The following is a 2,396-nucleotide window of genomic DNA, read 5'->3' as shown; positions in this document are numbered from 1 at the left end:
GCTCAAAACGCCTTACTATACATGGTCGTTTTTTTCGCGAAAAATGCCTTACTATCCATGGTCGTTTTTTTCGGCTAAAAAAGCCTTTCTGTAGATTGTCTTTTTTTTTTTCAGCTAAAAAGGCTTTACTATACATGGTCGTTTTTTTGGCCAAACACGCCTTACGGTACATGGTCGTTTTTTTTTTTTCGTGTTAAAACGCCTTTCTGTACATGGTCGTTTTTTTTTTGGCTAAAAACGCCTTCCTACACTTCGAAAATACTTTACCGCCAAAAAAAGCCTGACCATTCATGGTCTCATATTTGGAAAAAAAAGGTCTCATTTTTGGACAACGTTGGGTGTTCACGACCTACCTGGTAGTCGAGGGGTTAGTGCAATGGTGGCCAACTTGCGGCTCGCAAGCCGCACGCGGCTCTTTGGCTGGTTCAACGCCCGAACCCTAACCTTCATACCCCAACACTGTCACCCTAACCCTCGAACCCGAACCCTTCAACCCTAATTCCAAACCCCAACACTCTTACCCGAACCCTCTAACCCGAAAGCCCTAACGCTACTCCTAACCATAACCCTCGAACCCAAACCGTAACCCTCTAACCCTTGAAACTCTAACCCCTAGCCCTTAACCTCTATTCCGACACTAACCCCAACCCTCCAACACTAAACCCAATCCTACCTCTCTCCCCGCCAACACTAACCCTCAAACTCCCAACACCGAACCTGCACATGGATACTGAGGGCTCTTATTTGGTGGACGGCGCAGCGGCGGCGGCGGGACGCAAATCCCGGCGGCTCCTGATTTCTGTGCACGGACTGGCCAAATTGGAAGCACTCTGCGCCAAGCCGGGCATGCTCATTACCGAATCATGTAAAGTGCCTTTTGCTGTTAATTGCTGCTATATTAATTGACTTCACAACAAAACCTCCTTTGCCGAGGAAATAAATAAATGAATCAATCAATCAATAAATACAACTCACAGAGAGCATGTTTTATTACAATAACATTGTGAAAAAAAATCCCCCCCCCCCCAAAAACAATCTTTCTCACGCACAGAGAAGCCACAACGCTCGTACAGATTGAAGATTCCTGCTCTTGCACTTCTTCTTACCACGATGGGGAAAAGTTTGGTTTGGATTGACGGTTCTTCACTCCTACTTCCAGCGGCCACCCACCTTCCCTTTACCGTGTCCCTTTTTACTGCAACACACACACAGGAAAGTTTGCATTAGAAAGAGATCGGAAAAATGCCCAGACATAACTCCATTGTGTCAAAACAAAGTCAGTCAGCACTCACAATTTCTGAGCGTGTTGGATTCTGTTGAGCAGCACGATAATCTGCACATGGCGGAGCAAATAAAAACAAGGTCAGAATCAGAACTCATGCAAAGTGATAATATTCTAGTACAGAAAGAAAAAAAAGCAGGGTTTGATTCCAGCTCCGGCCTTTGCATGTTCTCCTCGCGCCTCTGTGGGTTTTCTTCGGGTAGGCCAGTTTCCTCCCACATTCCAAAAACATGCATGGCAGGTTGATTGGGTACTCTAAATTGTCCCTAAGTGTGATTGTGTGCACAAGTGATTGTTTGTCTATGTGTGCCCTGCAATTAGCCGTAGTTTGGAGAGCATCTTTTGTTACATGGGCCAAAGAATGTCAAACATATTTTTAAGACACTTGGGAACAGTTTAAAAAAAAAAAGCTTTTGCGTGCCCTTTTAAACTTTTTTTCTGTGACATGACGGGCGATCGTTGAGGTCCTTGAAATCCATTTCAAATCTACTGTGTGATCCGCTCACCTCGTATTTCTGGTGTTTTATATGCTCCATGTAGTCGAATTTTTCAGACTCCAGCTGGTAGATCCGGTTCCACAACTCCTGGGCTCGTTGTCTTTTTGGCGAACACGAAGACGTTTTGCGCCACCATAGCTTGCTTATGGCGCTTCACCATTTTGAACCTTGGAAAATAACAAGCAAACAAAAAAAAGGGCTAAACACGGCAATGTTGCGAGGCAGAATTTCTAGGCCAAAGCCACCCCCCACCCCTCAAAATATGAAAATGAGGTCACGGAATCGCTGCTATGATGACATTGAATCAACTAACCGCAAATTCAGCTTGGAAAGAAAGTAGTCCACGTGAATGTTTTGGCCCTCCCAGGCCACCGTACACAACTAACTACAAGGCGCTGTTGCGATGCAGAACTTGTGGCACCTCATTTTGGGCCCCAGAGCCCAATAAGAAAAGAGCCATTTATTCTCTGTAGTATAAGACATCGATATGAAGACAACAAAAGTGGCGAGGTTTCACTTTCGTGGCTTGTCGCACCATCCCAACATCAGTGCGCCGTATCCGACGCTACAGGTGATAGAGCGTGAGGAGCAGGAGGGCATGAGAGCATGACAGCCCT

The 2,396-nt window shown here is 45.7% G+C and overlaps 1 long non-coding RNA gene across 1 annotated transcript; it reads right to left on the bottom strand.

Annotated features, from left to right (window-relative positions):
* Positions 1–967: 967 nt before the first annotated feature.
* Positions 968–1,944, bottom strand: LOC109517740 (uncharacterized). Its single transcript, XR_002168604.1, has 3 exons — positions 1,789–1,944; positions 1,293–1,333; positions 968–1,195 (listed from the first exon to the last, which is right to left on the bottom strand). It is a non-coding gene; the product is annotated as an uncharacterized LOC109517740 (long non-coding RNA).
* Between the last annotated feature and the right edge of the window lie 452 nt (positions 1,945–2,396).

Source organism: Hippocampus comes, unplaced genomic scaffold (assembly GCF_001891065.2).
Source record: "Hippocampus comes isolate QL1 unplaced genomic scaffold, H_comes_QL1_v1.1 scaffold522, whole genome shotgun sequence".
Classification (NCBI taxonomy): domain Eukaryota; kingdom Metazoa; phylum Chordata; class Actinopteri; order Syngnathiformes; family Syngnathidae; genus Hippocampus; species Hippocampus comes.
Note: the sequence above shows the minus strand (reverse complement) of the source record. Positions and strands in the feature narration are given on the sequence as shown.